This window comes from Mustela nivalis, assembly GCF_964662115.1.
Source record: "Mustela nivalis genome assembly, chromosome: 7".
In the NCBI taxonomy this organism is placed as follows: domain Eukaryota; kingdom Metazoa; phylum Chordata; class Mammalia; order Carnivora; family Mustelidae; genus Mustela; species Mustela nivalis.
Window position 1 is genome coordinate 93,210,610 of NC_139026.1, and position 13,886 is coordinate 93,224,495.

At 37.9% G+C, this 13,886-nt stretch overlaps 1 pseudogene across 1 annotated transcript in view; it reads right to left on the bottom strand.

The window, feature by feature from the left end:
- LOC309870319 (olfactory receptor 6C74-like) overlaps positions 1–13,886 on the bottom strand; it is a 79,263-nt pseudogene that overhangs the window by 63,108 nt on the left and 2,269 nt on the right. Inside the window, exon 2 of the transcript in view lies at positions 12,414–13,139. The product of the transcript in view is annotated as an olfactory receptor 6C74-like (transcript). The remainder of the gene's footprint in view (positions 1–12,413; positions 13,140–13,886) is intronic.

The following is a 13,886-nucleotide window of genomic DNA, read 5'->3' on the forward strand; positions in this document are numbered from 1 at the left end:
ACTCCATACTGGCAAATCATAAATGTCAAATATTTGTCTGCAGAGACTAGGAGACAGCAGGAATTTCTTTTTGGATTCTTCTTCAGTTATCTGTGGCTTTGTATTCATGGTCTCAGGCTACTATTGCTTGCCACTTAGGATTTATCAAATGTGATTAGAGAAAAAACACTACAAAATGTCAGGTTCAAACTATGGAAAGAGTCTAGATGTCCATTAACAGATGAGTGGATAAAGAAGAGGTGATAATGGAATATTATGCAGCCATCAAAAAACAAAATGTTGTCATTTGCAAGGACGTGGATGGAACTAGAGGCTATTATGCTAAGTGAAATAAATCAACCAGAAAAAGACAATTATCATATGATCTCACTGATATGAGGCATTTGAGAAACAAGACAGAGGGTCATGGGGGAAGGGAGAAAAAAATGAAACAAGATGAAATATAGAGGCAGACAAACCATACGAGTCTCTTAATCTCAGTAAACAAGCTGAGGGTTGCTGGAGGGGAGGGGGTAGAGTGATGCATTGGCTCGGGGATGGACATTAGGGTAGGTATGTGCTATGGTGAGTGCAGTGGATTGTGTAAGACTGATGAATCAGAGACCTGTACCCCTGAAACAAGTAATACATTTAGATGTTAATAAAAAAAAGTAAGGCTCATTCATCTTCAATTCCTTTTTATACAAGATCTTTTCTATCCAACATAAGCCCTGGTTGGCATTGACAGATGTGGATTCCAATTTATTTCTCTCTAGCCTCATGTGAGAATGCCTGTCTGCCATTTTCTGCTGGGAAATTTGCCATTCATTATATAAGAAAGAGCAAGAAGCTAATAGGAAAATTATAGAATGTATGACATCTCCTCAGTCAGTATAATTTTCTCAACGACCACAGCTTCCCAAATCCTGGCTATTTTTGCTCTCTAATGACATAGGTCTACACACACACACACACACATACACACACACACTCACAAAATTTGGAATTCGGTGTGATGTCTCATTAGGGAAAGTGAATAGAATACAAAGACAATGAAGAGAAGGGGCTCAGATGGAGTTTGGAGAACTGGGGCTCCTGCTGGTATTTAGGAATCAATCATAGGAAAAAACAGCAGAAGTAAAATGAGGAAGAATTGCCAATATGCTCAGAGAAGTCCACAAAATAATGTTTCCTTTAACCAGGGCAAATAAATGGTATTAAATAGAAAGCAGCATTCAACTGTGCCCAGTATTGCTGAAATATGTTAAAATGACCAAACAAACAAACAAACAAAACCCAAAAGATGGCTCATGACTCTGGAAAGGTGGAGTTTGAAACAATAGAGTTAATGGATGGGTGGGTTACGGACCAGTGAGAAGGCTGAGGAGAAAATGTGAAGTAAAAATGTAGTGATGGCAATAATAGCTAAATGTAGGCAAAGGCTGATGCTTTCTAAGTTGAGACTGGAAAACAAGCAATGAGACACTTATTAAGAAGAGAATTTTTCAAGTATTCCAATCACAGTGGACAACTTAATTTAGCTTTTATTAAATAGTATCATAAATGAAATATAAAAATAATCAAGGTAAATAAAATTTTAAAAGATGGCATCTGAAACTAAAAATTTCACATTATAACAAACCAATGGAAATAAATGAGTATAAATTTGTTAGATAATCTGAATATTGCAATTATGCTACTTTTGGGGAAAAGGAAGCCTTCATGATGAGAAATGTATTCTAAAATTTAGGAAATGACATTTGAGATTTTCAGAAAAAGACCAGAGTCTACCTAACACTAATTTTATTTTGTTTTTGTTTTGTTTTGTTTTAATTTTTTATTTATTTTCAGCATAACAGTATTCATTATTTTTACATCACACCCAGTGCTCCATGCAATCCGTGCCCTCTATAATACCCACCACTGGTACCCTGACCTCGTATCCCCTGCCCCTTCAAAACCCTCAGATAGTTTTTCAGAGTCCATAGTCTCTCATGGTTCACCTCCCCTTCCATATTCCCCCAACTCCCTTCTCCTCTCTATCTCCCCATGTCCTCCATGCTATTTGTTATGCTCCACAAATAAGTGAGACCATATGATAATTGACTCTCTGTCTGCTTGACTTATTTCACTCAGCATGCTCTCTTCCAGTCCCATCCATGTTGCTACAAAAGTTGGGTATTCGTCCTTTCTGATGGAGGCATAATATTCCATGGTTTATATGGATCACATCTTCCTTATCCATTTGTCTATTGAAGGGCATCTTGGTTCTTTCCACAGTTTGGTGACCACGGACATTGCTGCTATAAACATTGGGGTACAGATGGCCCTTCTTTTCACTACATCTGTATCTTTGGTGTAAATACCCAGGAGTGCAATTGCAGGGTCATAGGAAAGTGCTATTTTTAATTCTTGAGGAATCTCCACACTGTTCTCCAAAGAGGCTGCACCAACTTGCATTCCCCCCAACAGTGCAAGAGGGTTCCCCTTTCTCCACATCCCTTCCAACACATGTTGTTTCCTGTCTTGCTGATTTTGGCCATTCTAACTGGTGTAAGGTGATATCTCAATGTGGTTTTTTTTTTTTTTTTTAAAGATTTTATTTATTTATTTGAAAGACGGAGATCACAAGTAGGCAGAGAGGCAGGCAGAGAGAGAGAGAGAGGGAAGCAGGCTTCCTGCGGAGCAGGGAGCCCGATGTGGGGCTCGATCCCAGGACCCTGAGATCATGACCCGAGCCAAAGGCAGCAGCCCAAACCACTGAGCCACCCAGGCGCCCCCTCAATGTGGTTTTAATTTGAATCTCCCTGAGGGCTAGTGATGATGAACATGTTTTTCATGCGTCTGATAGCCATTTCTGTGTCTTCATTAGAGAAGTATCTGTTCATATCTTCTGCCCATTTTTTTATATGATTGTCTGTTTTGTGCGTGTTGAGTTTGAGGAGTTCTTTATAGATCCTGGATATCAACCTTTTCTACTGTCATTTGCAAATCTCTTCCCCCATTCCGTCGGTTGCCTCTTTGTTTTGTTGACTGTTTCTTTTGCTGTGCAGAAGCTTTTGATCTTGATGAAATCCCAAAAGTTTATTTTCGCTTTTGTTTCCTTTGCCTTTGGAGACATATCTTGAAAGAAGTTGCTGTGGCTGATATCGAAGAGATTACTGCCTATGTTCTCCTCTAGTATTTTGATGGATTCCTGTCTCACATGGAGGTCTTTTATCCATTTTGAGTTTATCTTTGTGTACGGTGTAAGAGGATGGTTGAGTTTCATTCTTCTACATATAGCTCTCCAGTTTTCCCAGCCCCATTTATTGAAGAGACTGTCTTTTATCCATTGCATATTTTTTCCTGTTTTTTCAAAAATTATTTGACCATAGAGTTGAGGGACCATATCTGGGCTCTCTACTCTGTTCCACTAGTCTATGCGTCTGTTTTTATGCCAGTACCATGCTGTCTTAGTGATCACTGCTTTGTAGTAAAGCTTGAAAACAGGTAGCGTGATGCCCGTGTTTTATTTTTGTTTTTCAACATTTCCTTAACATTTCGGGGTCTCTTCTGATTCCATACAAATTTCTGGATTATTTGCTCCAGCTCTTTGAAGAATACTGGTGGAATTTTTATCAGAATGGCATTAAAAGTATAGATTGCTCTAGGCAGTATAGACATTTTAACAACGTTTATTCTTCCAATCCAAGAGCACGGAATGGTTTTCCATCTTTTTGTGTCTTCTTCAATTTCTTCATGAGTGTTCTGTAGTTCCTCGAGTACAGATCCTTTTCCTCTTTGGTTAGGTTTATTCCCAGGTATCTTATGGTTCCTGGTGCTATAGTAAATGGAATCGAGTCTCTAATTTCCATTTTGTATTTTCATTATTAGTGTATAAGAAAGCCACTGATTTCTGTACATTGGCTTTGTATCCTGCCACGTTGCTGAATTGCTGTATGAGTTCTAGTAGTTTGGGGGTGGAGTCTTTTGGATTTTCCATATAAAGAATCATGTTATCTGCAAAGAGAGAGAGTTTGACTTTTTCATTGCCAGTTTGGATACCTTTTATTTCTCTTTGTTGTCTGATTGCTGTTGCTAGGACTTCTAATAATATGTTGAACAAGAGTGGAGAGAGTGGTCATCCTTGTCATGTTCCTGATCTCAATGGGAAGGTTGCAAGCTTTTTCCCATTGAGGATGGTATTTGCTGTGGGTCTTTCATAGATAGGTTTGATGAAGTTCAGGCATTTTCCCTCTATCCCTATACTTTGAAGTGTTTTAATCAGGAACGGATGCTGGATTTTGTCAAATGCTTTTTCTGCATCAATTAAGAGGACCATGTGGTTCTTCTCTCTTCCCTTATTAATTTGTTCTATCAAATTGATTGATTTGCAAATGTTGAACCATCCTTGTAGCCCAGTGGTGAATCCCACCTGGTCATGGTGGAAATCTTTTTAATGTGCTGTTGGATCCTGTTTGCTAGGATCTTGTTGAAAATCTTAGCACCCATATTCATCAGTGATACTGTTCTGAAATTCTCCTTTTTGATAGGGTCTTTGCCTGGTTTGGGGATCAGGGTAATGCTGGCTTCATAGAAAAAGTCTGGAAGTTTTCCTTCTGCTTCAATTTTTTGAAACAACTTCAGGAAAATAGGTGTTATTTGTTCTTTGAAAGTTTGGTAGAATTCCTCAGGGAATCCACCAGGTCCTGGGATCCTGTTTTTTGGGAGGTTTTTGATCACTGTTTCAATCTCGTTAGTAGATATTGGTCTATTCAGGGTGTCAGTTTCTTCCTGGTTCAATTTAGGCAGTTTATAGTTTTCCGGGAATGCATCCATTTCATCTAGGTTGCTTAGCTTATTGGTATATAACTGTTGATAATAACGTCTGAAGATTGTTTCAACTCCCTTGCTGTTCATTGCAATTTCTCCTTTTTCATTCATAATTTTATGAATTTGATCTTTCTCTCTTTTCTTTTGGATTAGTGTGGCCAATGTTTTATTGATCTTACTGATTCTTTCAAAAAAAACTGCTTCTAGTTTCATTGATATGTTCTACTGTATCTCTGCTTTCTACCTCATCAATCTCAGCTCTAATCTTGATTATTTCCCTTCTTATGTGTGGAGTTGGTTTGATTTATTGTTGTTTCTCCAGTTCTTTAGGTGTAGAGACAGCTGGTGTGTTCTGGATTTTTCAGTTTTTTTGAGTGAGGCTTGGATGGCTATGTATTTCCCCCTTAGGACCGCCTTTGCTCTATCCCATAGGTTTTGGATCAAAGTGTCTTCATTCTCATTGGCTTCCACGAATTGTTTCAGCTCTTCTTTGATCTCCTGGTTGATCCAAGCATTCTTAAGCAAGGCGGTCTTTAGCTTCCATGGGTTTGAGTTCCTTCAGAACTTTTCCTTGTGATTGAGCTCCAGTTTCAAAGCATTGTGATCTGAGAATATGCAGGGAATAATCTCAGTCTTTAAGTATCGGTTGAGTCCTGATTTTTGACCCAGTATGTGGTCTATTCTTGAGAAGGTTCCATGTTCACCTGAGAAGAATGAGTATTCTGTTGTTTTAGAGTGGAATGTTCTGTATATATCTGTGAGGTCCATCTGGCCCAATGTGTCATTCAACGCTCTTGTTTCTTTATTGATTTTCTGCTTTGATAATCTGTCTATTTCTGAGAGAAGCATGTTAAGATCTCCAATGATTAGTGTATTCATATCAATATGACTCTTTATCTTGATTAACAATTTTCTTATGTAATTGGCTGCTCCCATATTGGGGGCATAGATATTTACAATTGTTACATCATCTTGGTGGATAGTCCCTTTAAGAATGATGTAGTGTTCTTCTCTATCTCTGAAGACAGTCTCTAGTTTAAAATCTAATTTTTCTGATATGAGATTCACTACTCCGGCCTTCTTTTGAGGCCCATTGGCATGAAAGATGCTTCTCCATCCCTTTACTTTCAGTCTGGGTGTATCTTTAGGTTCAAAATGGGTCTCTTGTAGAAAACATATGGATGGGTCCTGTCGTTTTATCCAGTCTGCAACCCTGTGCCATCTTATGGGCACATTTAGGCCATTCACATTGAGAGTGATTATTGATACATACGTTTTTATTGACATCGTGTTACCTTTGAGGTCTTTCTTTCTGTAGATTGTCTCTATATTTCTGTTCAATGCTATTCTTGGGCTTTTTCCTCTTTTATAGAACTCCCCTTAATATTTCCTGCAGTATCGGCTTGGTGGTTGCATAGTCTTTTAAGCCTTGCTGGTCCTGGAAACTCTTTATCTCTCCATCCATTTTGAATATCAGTCTTGCTGGATAAAGTATTCTTGGCTGCATGTTCTTCTCATTCAGTGCCCTGAATATATCTTGCCAGCCCTTTCTGCCTTGCCAGGTCTCTGTGGACAGGTCTGACGTCGTTCTGATGGGCTTTCCTCTGTACGTAAGGATCTTCTTTGTCCTAGCTGCTTTCAAGAGGTTCTGCCTACAATTATAATTCTTCATTCTTACTATTAGGTGTCTCGAGGACTTTTGAGAATCTGTAATCTTGGGGGGAAACGTTTTGGCCTCTAGTACATAAACGCTGGTTCCACTCATGAGATTCTGAAAATTTTCATGAAGAACTTGTTCCACTATATCTTTGAGACTTCTTTCTTTCTCCTCCCCTTCAGGGATTCCAATAATTCTGATGTTGGAATGTTCCATGGCATCATTTATTTGCCTGATTCTGTTTTCGTGGCTTCTAAGCTGTTTGTTCCAGGCTTTCTTCTGATCATTTCTTTCTATCTGTTTGTCCTCCAGATCACTAATTCTGTCTTCTGTCTCAGTTACTCTAGCGTTGAGAGAATTTAGATTAGATTGGAACTCATTGAGAGCATTGTGAAGCTCATCCCTGGTAGCTTTCAGCTCTTCCCTAATATTGAAAACATGATCTCTGGTCGTTTTCAGTTCAGCCCTAATCAATTGCATTTGGTCACCCATGGCTTTCTCCAACCTAGCTATTGCTTGGATAATTGTTAGCCTGAATTCTCTTTCCGTCATATTATCTATGTTGATAGCCATTAGCTCTGTTGCAGTAGGTCCATCCTCTGTATTTTTCTTCTGTTGGGCATTCTTCCTCCTAGTCATTTTGGTGAGAGATGGCTGAACGGGTGTAGCTGGATGTATCGACCGTGCTGCAGTCAAGGTGCACCCTGGAACGCTTCTGAGCAATCAGGGCTCCCCACGCAAATGAGAGGAAAAAGAAAAGGAAAAGAAAAAAAAGAGAGAGGGAGAGAGACAGGAATGAAAGGTGAGATAAAAGAGAAGGTTTAGCCCAAATGAGCCCCAAGGTAAGATTTATGAAGTATACAAACAAAAACACTGATAAAAGTATATGACAAGAGAAAAAAAATTATATATATATATATATATATATATATATTTGCATATATATATGCAAATAAAGGAAGAACCTCGTCAAAAAGAACCCCCGAGAATAAGATTAATATACTAATAGGACAGACACAAAAACACAGAAATATTGGTGGAAGAAAAAGATGGGAGAGTGGTTGTAAATTTTCAGTGTGGGTGAGGAAGGTTGTTTTGATTCTTCCTGGATGTATCTTGATATCTTTGTTAAAGGACTCAACTTTCCTAAGATAAAGGGGGATTAGGTATTGGTTTACCTATGGGGGTAGCATTGATTGGGGAAAGGGGATTACCTTGAAGTTTAACTCTATATGAATATTAGAAAATTTTAAAAAAGGAATAAACTAAACTAAACTAAAATTTTAAAAAAAGAAATTTAAAAAATAGAAATGGAAAAGGAAAACACAGGTGTATGTATCAAAAAGTTCAGGTTAGAAGGTTATTATGGAATTTGAGGTACTGGACATCTCACTGACATCTCACTGTGACGGTAAATAGGTTAAAAAATTATCTCTATATATATAAAAAAAATGAGCCAGAATAGTGGGAACGAATTAATAATAAAAATTGTCCTATGAAGTAGTGGTGGTTGTTCTCTTGTCCTCTTTTTTTTTTTTTTTTTTTTCTATTCTGGTTGGTTTTCTTGGGGAGGGGCCTGTCATGTGGGTTTTCAGTCAATGATGTTCTCTGAGTTAAGTCCTCCCACCCCCCTCAAGGGGCTCTGAAGAAACTGGTTTTTTCAGGCTTTTGTTCTCTGGAGGTTTTTGTATTTGTTCACTTTTGTTTTTCTCTCTTGCCTTGACCGCTTTTGATGGTTTTTGTAGGTTTAGAGGGAAGCAAACTGCACCCTGACCTCCCTCTCAGAGAGAATCCTCAGTCTGGCTGCAGAGCCTGAATAAATCCCCCCTTGGCCACTGGTAGAGCAGGTTCCCAGTCGCAGTCCCGAGGGACTCAGGATTTTTTGCTTGTACCCAAAACCATGGCAGCGGCAGCTGTCTGGGCAGCTCCAGATTGCCAGAGAATTTCCAAGCAGCAATCACACACTGAGATTTTCTTGCTGGCCTGGGCTGGGAGTGCCTGGTCTTTCTGAGTCCAAGAGCACTGGGCTGGCACCTGTGCGCACCTCTCTCAGGGGAGTGTGCGGGGCAATGCTCAGACTCTGATGGCATGGCAGGGCACTCATATGGGGACTGCAAAAAGGCTGGGCTTCTATTGGCTGGCAAGGCTCCCAGCCCCTCATGGGAGCCAGGTGCCATGGGCTCTCAGGAACGCTGGTGGTTCAGGGACAAGACCTGGTTTTCTCTGCCGCACTCTCTCTGGCTCTGCACCAGTGGTGGCTGTCCTGGGTCTGGGGACTTAAGCCCCTGACCCTAACACCCAGATTCCTGCAATACCCCCCCTCCCCGTGATCCTTTGCTCTTTTTGAGTGCTTTCTACCAGACTCCCGAGTTAATGCTGGTCCCCAGACACAGGGCACTCTCTTATTGGGTTATTACTTTTCAATGGGTCACCTCTGGGGGCTCCCTCCCCCTTTTGTTATCTTCCAATATCAGCCCGACTTTCCCACTCTGCTATACCTGCCCACTGGCATTTTCTGCTCCAGTAGAGATCCAGACATGTATAATTCTGATCTCAGGCTGATTTTTTGGGTGATCGGAGTTCTTTGGAAGGTTATCAGCTCATTTTAGGGTACAGGTTGAAAAGGCGCCTCCTCCCTTCCCTGCAATCCTGTCTCCCCCCAATAAAACATTTTTTAAAAAAGAATTTATTTTGGAAAAGTTAATTAAAACAGCTAATTTTAAGAACAAATCTACTAAGAAATTAGAATAATATTCATAAGATAGATGTCATTGAGGGTTCCTGGGTGGCTCAGTCATTAAGTGTCTACCTTAGGTTCAGGTTATGATCCCAGTATCCTAGGATGGAGTCCCACATAGGGCTCCCTGGTGGGCGGAAAGTCTGCTTCTCCCTCTCCCTCTGCCTGTTGCTCCCCTGCTCTTGCTCTATCTCTTGCTGTCAAATAAATAAATAAAACCATTTAAAAAAGATAGATGTCATTGAATTACTAAAATAAATAATGCATTGAGGATGCAGTTACCCAGAAAATTGAATGATTTAGTCTCCTTTGAAAAAATAGGCAATGGTCTAAGAAGATGATATTTTTTTAAAAAATTTACTTATTCATTTGACAGAGAGAGAGAGAACAATCAGGGGCAGTAGCAGGCAGAAGGAGAGGGAGAAGCAGGTTTCCTGCTAATCAGAGAGCTGGATGCAGGGCTCAATGCAGGGCTTGATGGGGGACTCAATGGGGGTCTTGATGGGGAGTTTGTTAGGGGGACTTGATTCCAGTACCCAGGATCATGACCTGAGCCAATGGCAGATGCTTAACCAACTGAGTCACCCAGGCTCCTCAGAAAGGTGATATTTTGATTGAATACTTAGAGGGCTCAGGACAGTTTATACATTTGAGACAAGAAAATTTTAGCAAGCACAAGATGTGGGAATTTTACAAAAGTATAATGGCAAGCAGAACGAAAGTGATACTACTAATACTCTTTTACTCATCATTCAGAACACTCATTTTGTTAAGAAAATAAAGACCAGATATCTACCAGACAAGTCCATAATATCGGGAGAATAAGCTTAAGATAAAAATTTAATAGATAACAAGATCTTCAGTTGAAGTAATGAAAACTAAGCCTTCCTGAGTTTAAGTTTCTATCAATCATTTTAGCTGTGTATCTCTCAAAATGATCTTAGTCACTCCAAACTTTCTTTTGTTACTATACATAATGCTAATAATAATTATATTATAATATTGTTTCCATAATTATGTGATTTATATAGAATACCTAGCAGTTCATGCACCTAGTGGATGTCAACAGTAATATAAATCTTGTTTTTATATCATATTTATTTGGCCTACATCACTAGAGCAGCAAAGCTGGAACCATTTCTGGTAAAGCATTTCAGCATTTCAGGTGGAAGCTGTCTCAAGAAGTAAGTTGTACCTGTATTTAAAAAGCTATATTACTTGTTAAAGACAAATTTAACAAGAACAGAAGCAAAAACAAAGCAAAATTTGGGCAATCAGGATTGTGAGATCAAATGTTGAAATATAAAGTGATATTTCATAGACAAAAAAACATAGAAGGCTGGTGGTACAACTGTCATCTGTCTGGGGTTAGGAAGAAGTAGGAATGGGAAAGTCTTAGTTTAGAAGTGCCAGACCCTTATTAAAATTTAGAGAATCTGTGATAAATAACTTGTAAGTGACAGACATCTTAAAATATGTAAGAGAAGATTTTTCAGAATAGCTCCAAAAGAATTAGTGGCTAACTTGGAGAGTATGTTATTTTTTCCTTTTTTTTAAATTTAAGTTCAATTAGCTGGCATATAGTACATCACTAGTTTCAGATGTAGTCTTCAATAATTCATCAGTTGTATATAACACCCAGTGCTCATCACATCATGTGACATCCTTAAGACCCATCATCCAAAAACCCTATCCCCGGACAATATGTTTTAAGCAAACTCATTGTATTTGGCACCTTAATAGGATCAAAATAATCAGAATATTGAGACAGCTTTAGTTTAGGCTGTTCTTGTACAGCTGAACCCTGTACAATACAGATTTGACATTCACCATTCCATTTATATGTAAATATTTTGATAAATACATACAGTACTGTAAATTTATTTTTCTTATGATTTTCTTAATAATGTTTTCTTTTATCAAGCTTATTTTATTGTACTATTATAAGATATAATACATGCAATATATAAAATATGTATCAATAAACTGGTTATGTTATCAATAAGTCTTCCTGTCAACAGTAGTCTATTAACAGTAAACATTTTAGAGAGTAAAAAGTTATACATGGATTTTACTTTGCAAGGGGCATTGCCCCAATTGCTATGCTCTTCCAGGATCAACTGTATTAGACTGTCTCAATATGGATATACATATATATATGTGAATACATATATGTACATGTACACATACTTACAATATACACACATACACATGTACATACTATGTGTGTATATGTATGTGTATACACACACACACATATATAATTACAACATTCTTGAAATCATATTTGTAACCCAAATACCTTTTAAGAAGCAGTTCATTCTACAAGCTTTACATAAACATAAAATATTGTCCAGTTGATCATATACGTAGACTTCCTCCTGCTTATATTTTATTCAGTTCCTTAAGATAGCATTATTCAAACATATTTTCTTCTAAATAACTAGTTCCTACAGAACATACTTTAGCAAAACAATCACATTTCTAATGGACAATTTCAAAGATGAGCACCACCACTGATGGCTAATCTCTGTTAAAATTTTATTATAATTACTTTAAACATAATTATTGCCAACAGATTGTATTTTAAAAATATAAATGAATATAATGTTTTATTTTAAATTAATGAGTAATTTCAGTAAATAAACTCACTGTGTTTAAGAAAATAAACCTGATCACAAATAAAGATAGTAATAACCTTTGAATTGTGTGTTACAATAAGTATAATTCAAATTAAACAATATTTTGTAGTCTTGAGTAAGTAGGAATTATAGACAAGAGAGATAGATTGAAAAATGTGGCTTGATTTCTTTCCTATATCTAGAGAAAAAGGAAGTGAGATGAGAAAAAAAGATATATCTCATGAAGAATATAGGAACATGAACATTAAAAGCAAAGGCTTTTGTGGATAAAACTTGAAAGAGATTAAGATGAGTATCATAGAGATAAAGGGAAAAAAGAGGAAACTATGTACTGAAATCTACTATTGAATACACTGATATTATAGAAGACAACTTTGTTCATTTCCAGTATGTATTATGCATCAGGAAACTCATTTGTTTGAAAAATAAACAATTTTGTGTACTATATTCATGAAGGCTTTCTTCACCTGTGGGTTCTTCAAAGTGTAAATGAAAGGATTAAAAAGTGGAGCCACAGAATTATTGAGCACTGCAATTCCCTTGGAAAAAAGATGTTCTTTGTTTGACTGATGGTTTAACATACATGAAGATGCAGCTGCCATAAGAAAGGGATATCACAATCATGTGAGAACATGTTGAAAAGTTTTTTCTTCTGCTTACTTGAAGGGATTTTTAGAACTGTTAAGACAATATAGATATATGATATTATCACCATCACCAATGTGACTATGTGTGTCACCAAAGCAGAGATGTATCCCATTGTCTCTAAGAGCTGTGTGTCTGAGCAGGAGATCTGCAGCAGGGGAGTTGTATCACAGTAGAAATGGTCAACAATGTTGGAGGCACAGAAGTCAAGATTTATTCCTAAGAGGAGAGGTGGAAAGATGACAAAAAAACCAGCAAACCAACAACAGAAGACAAGTTGAATGCAGATCTTACTGTTCATGATGGTTGTGTAATGCAGGGGCTTACAGATGGCAACATAGTGGTCATAGGACATAGCAGCCAGCAAGTAAAATTCAGATGCACCAAGAAGGAAGGCAAAAAACACTTGAGTTGCACAACAATTAAAGGAAATGGTTTTGTCTCCAGTTGCCATAGTAACCAACAATTTAGAGATGCATGTAGTAGTATAAGAAATTTCTAGGAAGGAAAAATTCCGAAGGAAAAAATACATGGGGGTCTTGAGGTGAGTATCCACCAGGGTGAGTGTGATGATGGTCAGATTGCCGGTGATGCTCAGCAAGTAGGTGAGAAGCAGAAAGACAAATAACACAACTTTCAACTGTGGGTCATCAGTCAAACCTGACTATCACTTGTGTGCAGTTTTCCATTCCTGACCTTTACCTTTGCAGGTCTAAATAGAAAAGAAAGGAAGAAAGAAATTGATGATCCCAATGGAAAAATAACAGTGATTTAAGTGTTTAAAGTTAGTAAAGTGATATTTCAGATAGAAAACAATGGTCATTCATGTTTTGAAGATGGATATGCCAGGAAGAACTATAGTTTGCATTTCTACAGCAGCTGGACAGAGAATTTCATCCTTAATTCAGTTCTACCAGAGACTAACCCATGTGATTATAGCAATTGTTGAGCATTTTTATATGAGGAAATATCACAGGGAAATTAGAGTGCATTTTAAAACATTGAAAAATGCTTCTTCTCTCTTGATTTTATGCAAGAGTTGAGATAGATTCCATTTCCTATTCAATTAAGAGATTTTTATTCTAGAACCAAAACGATTATTGTCATTAAAAGTATATCAGATGGGGCGCCTGGGTGGCTCAGTGGGTTAGGCCGCTGCCTTCCTCTCAAGTCATGATCCCAGGGTCCTGGAATCGAGTCCCGCATCAGGCTCTCTGCTCAGCAGGGAGCCTGCTTCCTCCTTTCTCTCTGCCTGCCTCTCTGCCTACTTGTGATCTCTGTCAAATAAATAGATAAAATCTTAAAAAAAAAAGTACATCAGAAAATGTTTTCATAAAATATACAGCACTTGATCCTGTCAATAAACAGGGTTACTATAGCTTTACCATTTTACTCAACTAATCAAATTCAA